The sequence below is a fragment of the Hemiscyllium ocellatum genome, chromosome 12, assembly GCF_020745735.1.
Source record: "Hemiscyllium ocellatum isolate sHemOce1 chromosome 12, sHemOce1.pat.X.cur, whole genome shotgun sequence".
In the NCBI taxonomy this organism is placed as follows: Eukaryota; Metazoa; Chordata; class Chondrichthyes; order Orectolobiformes; family Hemiscylliidae; genus Hemiscyllium; species Hemiscyllium ocellatum.
Window position 1 is genome coordinate 77,284,938 of NC_083412.1, and position 14,650 is coordinate 77,299,587.

General features: G+C 42.8%; 1 protein-coding gene across 2 annotated transcripts in view; it reads left to right on the top strand.

The window, feature by feature from the left end:
* LOC132820843 (uncharacterized protein C21orf62-like) overlaps window positions 1-14,650 on the top strand; it is a 62,831-nt gene that overhangs the window by 16,305 nt on the left and 31,876 nt on the right. The gene's annotated exons all lie outside the window — the stretch shown is intronic.

Here is a 14,650-nt window from a genome sequence, read left to right on the forward strand (position 1 = left end):
AGTGGGGAGAGGTTAACACTGTCAGAGGTCATCAAGGTGACCTGCAGACTGGCCCAGACAGAGCAAACATCTTACAGTTCACTGACCAAGACTGCATCTAGGAAGCATTTAAGGTTCATTTAAGAGCCTTTCCCAACTTTACCAAAGCTGTACTTGGCACTAAGTCTTGAAGACACTGATTTGTTGTACTAGTTCATATCTAGTCCATGTTCATGCATTTTAGGGTACAGTTTTCAATTTTAAAGTCTAATGGTAAAAAATGGGATGCATGCATTTAAAGTCGAGTGTAATTAAATGCTTGTTATCATGTTTCTTTAAAAGGATAGCCATTTTTCTTTGATAGAATCATTCAGAACAGATTGTTTGTTTTGGGAGTTAAATCTAAATTAGCTTACAGTTTTCAATGAATTCTGAAGGCTGAAAAACCCACTTACTTCACCAGGTCAAAGAATAAATTGCAAATGAGCGACATTTAACCTTATATGTAATTCTACCTCCAGACCAATATAACTGATTCTCAACTGAAGTGAGCTAGGATGACTTCAGTTCAATGGGCAACTAGACAATAGACAATAGGTGCAGGAGTAGGTCATTCTGCCCTTCGAGCCAGGACCACCATTCATTATGATCATGGCTGATCATCCTCAGTCAATATCCTGTTCCTGCCTTATCCCCATAACCCTTGATTCCACTATCCTTAAGAGCTCTGTCCAACTCTTTCTTGAAAGTATCCAGAGACTTGGCCTCCACAGCCTTCTGGGGCAGAGCATTCCACACACTCACCACTCTCTGGGTGAAGAAGTTTCTCCTCTACTCTGTTCTAAGTGGTCTACCTCTTATTTTTAAACTGTGTCCTCTGGTTCGGGACTCACCCATCAGCGGAAATATGCTTCCTGCCTCCAGAGTATCCAATCCTTTTATTCCCTCTCAGCCTTCTAAACTCAAGCGTATACAAGCCCAGTCGCTCCAATCTTTCAGCATAAGATAGTCCCGCCATTCCGGGAATTGACCTCGTGAACCTACGCTGCACTCCCTCAATAGTCAGAATGTCTTTCCTCAAATTTAGTGAGCAAAACTGCACACAATATTCCAGGTGCGGTCTCACCAGGGCCCTGTACAGCTGCAGAAGGATCTCTTTGCTTCTATACTCAATTCCTCTTGTTATGAAGGCCAGCATGCTATTAGCTTTCTTCACTGCCTGCTGTACCTGCATGCTTGCTTTCATTGACTGATGTACAAGAACACCTAGATCTCGTTGTACTGCCCCTTTACCTAACTTGACTCCATTTAGGTAGTAATCTGCCTTCCTGTTCTTGCCATCAAAGTGGATAACCACACATTTATCCACATTAAACTGCATCTGCCATGCATCCGTCCACTCACTTAGCCTGTCCAGATCACCCTGTATTCTCCTAACATCCTCCTCATATTTCACCCTGCCACCCTAGGAATGAAGATCAAATGCTGGCCTTGACAATAACACCCATATCCCATGAAAGAATAATAAAAAAAATTGGCAAAACCAGTAAGATAGACAAAGCTGCGCAGCAAACAAAACCTTAGGTCAGGCAAACTTCGTCAATAAGCAAAACAGACAAAACATGGGGCAGACAGTACCCAGTGATGGGTAGCAATTCAGGGCAGACAGCACCTAGCATCAAAGAAAACCAGCAGGACTCAAGTCAAACGGGCACAGTGCCAAGGACTACCAATACACAATGACACAAGCTAAGGCCAGCGCCAAGCAATAACAGCATAAAGCCCATGAAACAGCTCCATACACAATAAATGACTGACTCCAGACAACATGCACTGTAAAGTGTACCCACAATGGGAGACATCCTAAAATCTATTCCCTTCCCTCCACCCCTGAAACTATCCAATCCACTCTGCCACATGAAGGCCCCAGGCTGTCTCACGTAATGGTGTTATGGACAAAATCAGGCTTCAATCCAAGAGGATAGAAAGTTTTCAGTAGCTCTGAAGACCAACAGGATTTAATGTCCATTATCCAGAGGGATACAGTCATATGGACCAAAAGACAGACTAAGATGGAGAGAATGGTAGCCATCATTATTCCGTGTCCCTTTGTAGCTGGAGATGACACCATTGCACCAAAGCACATGTATGTCCTCAGTCTCTGGGGAGTTGGCATCCACATGATCCTTTCCCCTTGCCCTGGCTGCAATCCACCCCTTTCCAAAGTCGCACCATGTGCAGGTCCTGCCTCTGCATTACCTTCTAGAACTTGGAAAATGTCAGTATGAGCGGCAAATTGAGAGATCGTCAATGGTTTCAGCAACGTTGACAATCGCTCCAGTTCTCCCAGCACCCCTCATCAATGGGGTCAGCCTGCCATGCCTGCCCCACACTGGCTAGCTACTGCTCCTGCTCCTGCCATCTACCTTGACCCAGGACAACCTTGACCTGCAAAAGAAAGGGAAATTTATCAGTGAGTGTAGACCAATGTGTTTTGACTGATGCACCACACAGTTACAGCTTATGAAGGCTTTAAGATGTGAGTGTGTCAGCTCTAGCAGTGTTTACTGAGCAAAGGTGATGTAATGTTTCGTTTCAGTTGTGGTTAGTATTGGCAGGCACAACAGCAAAATTCATGATGGATCTAGACAGATATATGAATGGGCAGGGAGCAGAGGGAAAGAAATCCTTAGAAGATAGATGACAGGTTTAGATAGAGGACCTGGATTGGCTTGGAGGGCCAAAGAGCCTGTTCCTGTGCTGTAATTTTCTTTGTTCTTTGTTCTTTGACTATAGGTTGGCTGTGCTGAATAAAAAAAGTGCAAGTTAATTGATGGAGTTAGTAAGCCATGCAAATTGTGGTATTAGAGTCAGAGTCAGAATCATACAGCATGGAGAGAGGCCCTTTGGCCCAAACGGGCCCATGCCGACCATCCACACCAACCTCATTTACCTGCACTTGGCCCATATACTTGTAATCCTTTCCTATCCATGCATTATGGTTATCCACTTACTGACACTGACCACTAATATAGTATCATTGAACTTCTGCTGATACTGCATCCAGATCCTGGCATTAAATTGCTGGCAGAGATCACATTAACCCTGCTCACAATAACTGCTCAGAACTTCTCTGGAGGTCCTCCTGGTTCCTGATGAAAGTGGCCCTCTTTAATCTGCCCATCTCCAGAGCAGTGTCCCAAGAAGCTTGGCACATACTCACGATTCTGTTGCTTCTTTCAGGTCTTCTACATGTCTTCAAGCACTTGCAGTCCCTGCTGCGTGTAGCCAAATGCCCTTTAAGGCAGTTCTTTTCAAGATCCTTCTCCCCATGACATTTTGATGCTAGGTAAGAACTGAGATTAAGGTTAGGAGGTGGGCCTATAATGGTGGGAGCACACTTGGAATCCCATCCCTCACTTTGTGAAGCCTTGTTGTAGGGATTTGATCTGAGTTTGTGTAGCATGGGCCCATTGTAAATGGTATTAGCCTCACATGAACTTGGGCCCTATACTATGCCATGTAATCAGTCAATCATTTATTCAATGCTGGGCTGCCTACCACATATCATTACAATCAGGTTGTGAACTGCCTGAATCACTTTGAACATGTGCAGGGTAACAATGTACTTCAGAATCTCTGCACCAGAGTTCAAGGGCTACCTAAATGGCTCAATTTGTTCATCAACAAATTGAGATCAACACTTGCTAGGAAAGATGCATTCGCGAATAATAACCAGACAGCTCCTCCTCCATTTCTCTGCCGGAGGACCTCACACCATTCCACAACAGCACAGTGAAAATTCCCAAGGGCTTTTACAAGAGAGGCATGGGATGGGGTGACAATGAGTATATTGTGGAGAGGTATTGGATAGTGACCAGAGATTAAAGGAGGTTTGTGAACGTGACAGATGTTGACAAGAAGGAATTAGAAGCTTCCCAAAGTTATGAGTTATCATAAGGTGAAGGATGGAGAAAGAGGATATTCTCATTATTTGCAAGGTTTGTGAAGGTTTGTAGCTCAGGTTGAGGTTTAGGGTGTAGGTCTGCTCGCTGAGCTGTAGGTTTAATATCCAGATGTTTCATTACCTGGCTAGGTAACATCATCAGTGGCGACCTCCAAGTGAAGCGAAGCTGTTGTCTCCTGCTTTCTATTTATATGCTTGTCCTGGATGGGGTTCCTGGGGTTTGTGGTGATGTCATTTCCTGTTCGTTTTCTGAGGGGTTGATAGATGGTATCTAGATCCATGTGTTTGTTTATGGCATTGTGTTTGGAGTGCCAGGCCTCTAGGAATTCTCTGGCATGTTTTTGCTTAGCCTGTCCCAGGATAGATGTGTTGTCCCAGTCAAAATGGTGGGTTTTTTTATCCATGTGTAGGGCTACGAGGGAAAGAGGGTCGTGTCTTTTTATGGCTAGCTGGTGTTCATGTATCCTGGTGGCTAACTTTCTTCCTGTTTGTCCTAAGTAGTGTTTGTGGCAGTCCTTGCATGGAATTTTGTAGACGACGTTGGTTTTGTCCATGGGTTGTACTGGGTCTTTTAAGTTTGTTAGTTTTTGTTTGAGAGTGTTGGTGGGTTTGTGGTCTTATTGTCTGGCTGTCATTTCTGAAACTTCTTTGATTTATGGTAAAGTGGTTAGAGTTTCTGACTGTGCCAGAGAATTCTTAGAGGCCTGGCACTCCAACCACAATGCCATAAACAAACACACAGATCTGGATACCATCTATCAACCCCTCAGAAAACGAACAGGAAATGACATCACCACAAACCCCAGGAACCCCATCCAGGACAAACATATAAATAGAAAGCAGGAGACAACAGCTTCGCTTCACTTGGAGGTCACCACTGATGATGCTACCTAGCCAGGAAATGAAATGTCTGGATATCAAACCTTTAGCTCAGTGAGAAAACCTACACCCTAGACATTCTCATTTACAAGGCCATGATGGCATCAATCAGTGGACATTGGAAAGCTTCGTGCCCTCTCATCTGAGTCAGCATAACCTTAAATAACTTTTAGTCCCTATCACTGAGGCACATCAATGTACATCAGAGCACTCAAAGAAACATGGGAAGTTCCACTACAACTACAGTGAATCTTGAATGAAATCAGGGGAACCAGCAACTTTTCTGCTTTTGCTTTCAATTAGGAGTAAAGATAAATTCTGAGTTCCTTATAAATGTAAATGCTGTCAGAGCAAAACAAGAACTAGAACAGTACAGCACATTACAGGACTTTGATGTTGTGCCGACCTTTTATCCTACTCTAATATCAGAGTAACCTACATACCCTTCGTTTTGCTATCATCCATGTGCACATCAAGAGTCGCTTAAATGTCCCTCATGTATCTGAGTCTGCCACCACTACTAGCAATGCATTCCACACATCCATAACTTTCTTTGTAAAGAATCAACATCTGACATCTTCCCTAAACCTTCCTCTAATCACCTTAAAATTATGCCCCCTTGTGATAGCCATTTCTGCCCTGGGAAAAATTCTCTAACTATTCACTCTATCCATTTCTCTCAACAGCCTGTACACCTCTATAATGTCACCTTTCACCCTTCTTTGGTCTAATGAGAAAAGCCTCAGTCCTTTCTTCATAAGACATGCCCTCTGGTCCAGGTAACATCCTGGTAAATCTCCTTTACACCCTCTCCAAAGCTTCCAAATTCTTACCAAAATGAGGTGACCAGAACTGAACACAATATTCCAAGTGTGGTCTAATCAGGACTCTATGGAGCTGCAGCATACTCTCGCGGCTCTTAAACTCAATCCCTCTGCTAATGAAAGCCGACGCACCATATGCCTTCTCTTCACTATTCCTGATTGGCCCTACCCTCACTCTGGCCAACCTCTTTTTCCTCACATAAGTGTAGAATGCCTTAGGGTTTTCCTTAATCCTACCCACTAAAGTTTTTTTCATGCCCCCTTTGAACTCTCCTAAGTCCATTCGTCAGTTCCTTCCTGGCTTCCTTGTAACCCTTGCTGATTCTTGCCTCGTCAATCTTAAGTAAGCTTCCTTCTTCCTCTTGACTAGATGTTCCACCTCTCTTGTCACCCAAGGTTTCTTCACCCTACCATTCCTTCCTTTCCTCAGTGGGACATATCTGTTCAGCACTATCAGCAAGTGCTCTCTAAACAGCCTCGACATTTCTGTCATGTATTTTCCTGAGAATATTTGTTCCCCGCATAGGCGTCCCAGTTCCTATCCAAAGCATTGCAATTCTCCCTCCCCCAATTAAATACTTTCCCATACCGTCTGCTCTAAACCCTCTCCATGACTATAGTAAAGGTCAGGGAGTTGTGATGGTATCACCAAGTGCTCTCCCAGCGAGAGATCTGACACCTGGCCTGGTTCATTGCGAAGCACTAAATCCAATATGGCCTCCCCTCTAGTCGGCCTATGTACATGTTGAGTCAGGAAGCCTTCCTGGACACACGTGACAAAGACTGCTCCATCCAAATGATTTGAACTAAGGAGGTTCCAATCAATATTAGGGAAGTTAAAATCACCCATATCAACAATCCTGTTACTTCTGCACCTTTCCAAAGCCTGCTTCCCAATCTGCTCCTCTGTGTCTTAGTTGCTATTGGGTATCAGTAGAAAACTCCCAATAAAGAGATTGCCCTTTCCTGTTTCTGATTTACACCCATTCTGACTCTGTAGACAAACCCTCCTCGACGACCTTCCTTTCTGCAGCAGTGATACTGTCCCTGATTCGCAATGCCACTCCTCCACCTCTGTTAACCCCCCCCCCCCCGCTATTCCTTTTGAAACATTTAAGCCCTGGAACATCCAACAACCATTCCTGCCCCTGTGATATCCAAGTCTCCGTAATGGCCACAACATCATAGTTCCAAATTCTGATACATGCTCTAAGTTCATCACCCTTTTTCCTGATACTTCTTGCATTAAAATAGACAAATTTCAACACATCACACTGACTACAACTTTGCCTTATCAACTATCTATCCCTCCTCATTGACTCTCTGCATGCTGTATCTGGCTGTATACTAACTACTCCATCCTCTGATCCATAGCTCCAGTTCCCACTCCCATGCCAAACTTGTTTAAAACCTCCTGAGGAGCTCTCAAACACTCCCAAAGAGCCCCCATATTCTGAGGACACAGCTGTTTCATTTTGATAAAAAATTGTTTCCTTTTTTTTCAGTGAGAATTCTCATTCGCATCCACACTCTCCTCATCAGGATCAAAGATTTGATGTGCACAGTTGGTCAGATTACTGTATAACATTACTTCACTGTTTTTTAATTAAATCACCTAGCCAATATTTATTGCCCAGAGACAATAAAAGAGATCATAAAGAGACAATAAAAGTCAACAACATTGCTGTAGGTCTGGAATTACATAGGGGCCTGATTAGAGAAGGCCATTAGTGAAGCAAACCCATGGTTGCTACCATCTGGAAGGACAAGGGTAGCAGATGTATGGGAACACCACCACCTACAAGTTTCTTTCCAAGCTATTTACTATCCTGGGCTCAGAAAAATATCACCATTTTTACTTTCGCTGGATCAAAATCCTGAAATTCCCTCATTAACACTATTTTGAGTCAACCTACAGCACATGGGCTGCAGTGGTTCAAGAGAGAGCTCACCATCATCTTCTCAAGGACAATTAGGGACAGGCAATAAATACTGGGCGAGCCAGCAACACCCACATGCAATGAGAAATTTTTAAAAAGCAAGAGGCTTGGAATACTATTTCAATGACATGACTCCACAGGATTCAAAATGTTCTTAGATACTGTATAACACTGCACTACACAGAATGCTATTTTAAATTAATCTTTATAAATCTGTTGTAAGCATACACAAAGATACTGCACCAATACTAGTAATACTGCCTAAGTTCTGAACTGTTTGACAGTGACCTAGTTGAGAAATTTGGTTGTTACCCATTTTAATATATGGCAGAGATTGAATTTCAGAAAAAGAATTACCATTGCAGTAATTTAGTCTGCGAAGTAAATTTTGTTTTCAAGGTGAAATAACAAAATGTTCTTGCTATTTTATCTTTCCTTTTGTTTTATATGCACGGAACCTGAAATTGCATTGGATCATGTGGTTGAAGGATTTGAGCTATAGGGAAAGGCTGAACAGGCTGGGGCTGTTTTCCCTGAAGTATCGAAGGCTGAGGGGCGACCTTATAGAGGCTTACAAAATTATGAGGGGCATGGATAGGGTAAACAGGCAAAGTCTTTTCCCTGGGGTCAGGGAGTCCAGAACGAGAGGGTGAGAAGGGAAAGATATAAAAGTGACCTACAGGACAACGTTTTCACACAGAGAACGGTACATGTATGGAATGAGCTGCCAGAGGAAGTAGTGGAGGTTGGTACAACTGCAACATTTAAGAGGTAATTGGATGGGTATATGAATAGGAAGGGTTTGGAGGGATATGGGCCGAGTGCTGGTAGGTGGGACTAGATTGGGTTGGGAAAACTGATCGACATGGATGGGTTGGACCGAAGGGTCTGTTTCCATGCTATATATCTCTATGACTCTATGACTCTATGTGATAGAGTGAGTAATAACTTTTCTGGGGACAAGATTCCCTTTTTGAAAAATGTGTGCTTGGTGCATATTGAAATCAAGTTTAAAATCTTTGAAGGAATTCTCCCTCTTTGACCATAACCTCTAATAGATAGGTGTGTAACAGTACCAACTAGGAGGAAATCCAACCATGAGAACCAGGAAATGTCCAGCTTAAAGCCAACTCACTGTGAAGCTGGCTGATTCAGCATTGCATCAACTTGGTTATTAACTCTGATTAACGGTAAATCAAGTAGCACCAGTAATGAAACTTACTTGGAAAATGGTCTACAGGGAGCCTTTCCACCTATTATAGACATCTCGATTTGGTCCTGTTGAAAATAGGGATGATAAAGAACAACTTGTCTGTAAAAGGGTTACAACCTCATAACAGGACAGTAGTTATTTTCTCCTGGGCTGAATGTTAAAGAAATTTTAGTTGTTGAAACATCAGCCTAGATTGTACCAAATCAGGGAATCCAAATTGAATTGAAGGTTGATATCTCCAGATTTATCTAATTAATTATTTCCTGGGTTGTATGAAGAACCAACTGAGTTCAGTAATGCTCACCACATTCAATTTTGTTTGTTAGACCATCCATTTGGTTGCTTTCGTAATGCTGGGATCAATAATTCGTCACTACAACTTGCCATTGGCCAGTCTTTGCATTCTTCCCATGAATACATGCTGCTAATTTTGCAAACTTAAACCAGACATACAGTACTATACATAGAATAATTTATTACACAAGATGAGATATTTTGCTTACCAAGTGGCATAAAATGATTACAGTTGACTCTTATTACCTCAACTACAATGGATTCTACCTTTGCTGCCTTTGTCAATTGTGGGGTTATTGTTTGTTTACTGAGACCTTATTTTCTTCAACACATCACATTCATTTCATAATCTTGCATTCTCACTTTTTTTGGGGTGAAGACTTTCTACTTGTACACTTCCACTGCCATTGTACTGATGCTTATGCATCGTGTGAAGCACTTTTAAAAGTATTGGTATGAAAGCAGGAAAGCAGTAATGGATACAAATCTCTTGGTAAGCTTAGTGAAGTGAGGTGGTATAATATCATTCCTGATAGTCTGAACCCCACATAGGCTTCCCATTTGATGTACTACACCTCCAGTCTAGTATAAGATCTCACTTGAAAAATGTTCAGTTCTGTTGAACTTGTTGAGAACTTCCCCATTATTTATTGTTGTGACAGGCTCATTTTCTAAAGCTTGAGAATTCACTGATTGCACAGCGGAGTACTGCTGCTTTCTGCTAGCAATACCAGGGCTGTGTTGCAGCCGAACTCACCCAGAAATGGCCTAAATCTGAGCTCAATCCAATATCTGTAGAATTTGCTCCTCTTCCTGTCCTCACTCTTGGGTTTCCTTTGACAGTTCCTTCTCAATGACAAATGTAACTATTCAATCTCTGGACAAAATGGTGGGGCTAGCTAATTGACTCCATTTCATTTATTGCGAAATACACTCTCTACATCTGCTATTATCCCTTAAAATTACTGAGTAAATTTTGTGCTAACCAATGAAGCATAGCAATAAATGGAGACAAGAGTGTGGTGCTGGAAAAGCACAGCAGCATCCGAGGAGTAGGAGTAGGAAAATCGACATTTCAGGCAAAAGTCCTTCATCAGGGTGGCCTTTTGCCTGAAACATTGATTTTAAGACCATAAGACAATAAGACATAGGAGTGGAAGTAAGGCCATTCGGCCCATCGAGTCCACTCTGCCATTCAATCATGGCCGAAGGGCATTTCAACTCCACTTACCAGCATTCTCCCCATAGCCCTTAATTACTTGTGACATCAAGAATTTATCAATATCTGCCTTGAAGACATTTAGCGTCCCGGCCTCCACTGCACTCTGCAGCAATGAATTCCACAGGCCCACCAGTCTCTGGCTGAAGAAATGTCTCAGCATTTCTGTTCTGAATTGACCCCCCTCTAATTCTAAGGCTGTGTCCACGGATCCTAGTCTCCTCGCCTAACGGAAACAATTTCCTAGCGTCCACCCTTTCCAAGCCATGTATTATCTTGTAAGTTTCTATTAAATCTCCCCTTAATCTTCTAAACTCCAATGAATACAATCCCAGGATCCTCAGCCGTTCCTCATGTGAATCTCCGCTGGACACGCTCCAGTGCCAGTATGTCCTTCCTGAGGTGTGGAGACCAAAACTGGACACAGTACTCCAAATGTGGCCTAACCAGAGCTTTATAAAGTTTCAGTAGCACAACGGTGCTTTTATATTTCAACCCTCTTGAGATAAATGACAACATTGCATTCGCTTTCTTAATCACGGACTCAACCTGCATGCTTACCTTTAGAGAATCCTCGACTAGCACTCCCAGATCCCTTTGTACTTTGGCTTTATGAATTTTCTCACCGTTTAGAAAGTAGTCTATGCTTTTATTCTTTTTGCCAAAGTGCAAGACCTCGCATTTGCTCACGTTGAATTCCATCAACCATTTCCTGGACCACGCTCCCAAACTGTCTAGATCCTTCTGCAGCCTCCCCACTTCCTCAGTACAACCTGCCTGTCCACCTAACTTTGTATCATCGGCAAACTTCACTAGAATGCCCCCAGTCCCTGCATCCAGATCATTAATATATAATGTGAACAGCTGCGGCCCCAACACTGAACCCTGCGGGACACCGCTTGTCACCGGCTGCCATTCCAAAAAAGAACCTTTTATCCCAACTCTCTGCCTTCTGTCAGACAGCCAATCCTCAATCCATACCAGTAGCTCACCTTGAACACCAGGGGCCCTCACCTTGCTCAGCAGCCTCCCTTGTGGCACCTTATCGAAGGCCTTTTGGAAGTCTAGATAGACCATATCCACTGGGTTTCCCTGGTCTAACCTACTTTGTCACCTCTTCAAAGAATTCCCAACAGGTTTGTCAGACACGACCTCCCCTTACTAAATCCTTGTTGACTTGTTCTAATCAGACTCTGCTCTTCCAAGAATTTAGAAACCTCATCCTTAATGATGGATCATGGAATTTTACCATCAACCGAGGTTAGGCTAATTGGCCTATAATTTTCCATCTCTTGTCTTGATCCTTTCTTGAACAAGGGGGTTACAACAGCGATCTTCCAATCATCCGGGACTTTCCCTGACTCCAGTGACTTTTGAAAGATCTCAACCAATGCCTCCACTATTTTCTCATCCACCTCTCTCAGAACTCTTGAATGTATCCCATCGGGGCCAGGAGATTTATCAATTTTAAGAACTTTTAGCTTTTCTAGCACTTTCTCTCTTGTAATAGCAACCATACTCAACTCAGCCCCCTGACTCCCTTTAATTGTTGGGATATTACTCATGTCTTCCACTGTGAAGACTGACGCAAAGTACTTGTTAAGTTCTCCTGCTATTTCCTTATCTCCCATCACTAGGCTTCCAGCATCAGTTTGAAGTGGCCCAATGTCTACTTTTGCCTGTCGTTTGTTTCTTATGTATTGAAAGAAACTTTTACTATCATTTCTAATATTACTGGCTGGCCTACCTTCATATTTGATCCTCTCCTTCCTTATTTCTCTCTTAGTTATCCTCTGTTTGTTTTTGTAGCCTTCCCAATCTTCTGATTTCCCACTGCTCTTGGCCACTTTATAGGATCTCTCTTTTTCTTTAATACATTTCCTGACTTCCTTTGTCAGCCATGGCTGTCTAATCCCTCCCTGGATAATCTTTCTTTTCTTGGGGATGAGCCTCTGTAAAGTGTCCTCAATTGTACCCACTTCTGGGTTTTTCTGCTCCTTGGAGGCTGCCTGACCTGCTGTGCTTTTCCAGCACCACACTCTCGACTCTAATCTCCAGCATCTGCAGCCCTCGGCTTTCACATATGAATAAGTGGAGTCTACTGAGCCCCGACTTTTTTAAAACAGTCAGAATTATTTTAAAAATTGGTCCATGTGGGTACCACTGATGTAAGCAGGGCTAAGAAAAAAAAATCTACTGAGGGAGTATGAGCAGCTAGTGACCACTCATAAAATGCAGAATCACAAAAGATAATCACTGGATTATCATCTGAGTCACAAACAAATTTTTTTTTTTAGATTACAGTGTGGAAACAGTCCCTTCGACCCAGCAAGTCCACACCGACCCTCCGAAGTGCAACCCCCCAGACCCATTCCCCTACACCTAACGCTATGGGCAATTTTGGCATGGCCAATTCACCTAACCTGTACATTTTTGGACTGTGGGGGGAAACCAGAGTACCCAAAGGAAACCCACACAGACACAGAGAGAAAGTGCAAACTCCACACAGACAGTTGCCTGAGGCGGGAATTGAACCTAAGTCTCTGGTGCTGTGAGGCTGCAGTGCTAACCACTGTGCCACCTTGGCATAGGATAAATGAGATCAGTGATGAGACATAACGCTCAAAGATTGGTGGTGAAGAAATAGGTTTTGGTTCATTGGGAACTGGCACCAGTACTGAGGAAAGCGTGAGCGATTATCATTGTGACATCAGTGTGACAGTAAGGTGAAAGCTTGCAAACACAGAGATACGGTGAGAGGGCCATATAAGTAAAGTTGGAAAAATATGGTAAAAATACAAAATCTCTAACTAATTGCATCCACATTTATAACAAAATGTTATATTGATAGCACAAATAAGTGTCATGACCACGACTGAGATATGATTACAAAGAAGCCATGGCTGGGTCTTGAATTATGGAAGAATAGGAGGAAAGGAACAGGCTGTGAGATAGTTTTTATTAAAATTTCAGTAGATTGGCAAGCCACAATGTAAAACCACTATTCATGAGAAAAGGGTGACAGAAGACAGGAAACACAAGGCCAGTTAGTCAGTCTTCCATTCATTATTGGAAAGTGCTAGAAAATTTAGAAAATCATAATAAAACAAGACAGAGACAGCATAGTATTGTGAAAATGAAATTGTCATTGACGTTTTAATTAGAAATCTTATGAAGATGTAGTGATGTAAATTGAGCCAATGGATGGAGTGTATTTGGATTTCCAAACGACATTCATTTAAGAATCATACTAGGTTACTGCAGAAGATGTAAACTCTATCAGGTGAAATCTATTAGCATGGGATAGAAAATTCACTAAATAACAGGATACAGTCAAGATAAACGGATCACTGCACTAATGAAGTGCTGCAAAAGCAGTGCTGGGGCTTCAACTATTTCTAATCTGTATTAATGACTTTGGTACAAGGATTAACTGTATTGTAGACACAGGTGAAAGTTGGTACTGCAGATGCTGGAGATTAGAGTCAAGATTACAATAGTGCTGGAAAAACACAGCAGGTCAGGCAGTATCTGCAGAGCAGGAAAAACCCTTCATCAGGAATGAGGCTGGGAACCTCAGGGGTGGAGAGATAAATGGAAGGGGGGTGGGGCTGGGGAGAAGGTAACTGAAAGTGCAATAGGTGGAAAGAGGTGGGGTAAAGGTGATAGGTTGGAGAGTAGGGTGGAACAGATAGGTGGGAAGGAAGATTGACAGTGGGACAGGTCATGAGGACGGTGCTGAGCTGGAAGGTTGGAACTGGGGTAAGGTGGAGGGAAGGGAAATAAAGAAACTGGTGCAGTCCACATTGATGTTGGGGGAGGGCAAATGAGGAAACTGGTGAAGACCACATTGAGCCATGGGGTTGAAGGATTCCGAGGCAGAAGGTGAGGCGTTCTTCCTCCAGGCATTGGGTGGTAAGGGAGTGGCGATGGAGAAGGCCCAGGACCTACGTGTCCTTGGCAGAGTTGGGGGGCAAGTTGAAATGTTCGACCACGGGGTGGTGGGGTTGATTGGTGCAGGTGTCCCGGAGATATTCTCTGAAGCACTCTGAGAGTAGGCATCCAGTCTCCCCAATGTAGAGGAGACCACATCAGGAGCAATGGATACAGTAAATACTATAAAAGGATATAGATAGATTAAGTGAATGGGGAATGATTTGTCAACTGGTATTTAATGTGGAAACATAAGACGTCCATTTGACAAGATACAGAAAAGCAACAGATACAGGAGAATCTGGGTGTCCTTGGATCTGAATCACAAAAAAAAATTCATGCAGATAAAATAAGTAATTAAGAAAGCAAACACAATATTACCTTTCATTGAAAGAGGGATAC